Source organism: Lissotriton vulgaris, unplaced genomic scaffold (genome assembly GCF_964263255.1).
Source record: "Lissotriton vulgaris unplaced genomic scaffold, aLisVul1.2 SCAFFOLD_1682, whole genome shotgun sequence".
Taxonomy (NCBI): Eukaryota; Metazoa; Chordata; class Amphibia; order Caudata; family Salamandridae; genus Lissotriton; species Lissotriton vulgaris.
The window spans coordinates 2,365-2,955 of NW_028241670.1; positions in this window are offsets into that span (position 1 = coordinate 2,365).

The following is a 591-nucleotide window of genomic DNA, read 5'->3' on the forward strand; positions in this document are numbered from 1 at the left end:
AAAACGTGTTAATAAAGACAATGGTCCCTAGACAATTAAATTTAAGGAACAAGTAGTCAACATATGCTAGATAGGCACTAGGGGCCCGATGTAGGTAAACGCGATTTTCCGATTTCAAAATACCGAGGCGGGCCGAATCGGTATTCTGAAATCGGAAAACGAGATGTAGGAAAAAAAAACAGAATGAATACCGAATCGGTCGGCATCGGTAATGAGATTCGGTACGTTCCGATTCTGCTCGGTCCGAATCGGAAAGTACCGAATCGGCCAACAACGAATCGGAAATCACCGAATCGGCTACCACCGATTCGGATATTCCCGAATCGGCGAATACCGATTCGGTAAAAGCCGATTCGGTAAAAACCGAATCGGCAATCATAGATTCGTAGCCATGAAAACAGACCCATGGCGAAAAAGCCCATAGGAATGCATTGAATGAACCGAATCGGCTTTTACCGATTCGGATAATACCGAGTCGGATTTTACCGAATCGGAAATTACCGAATCGGTAAAAGCCGATTCGGCAATAGGCGATTCAGCCAATGAGGTGGCTCCCCCTCCCCCACCCAAACAGGGAGTGGCAACCCTGGC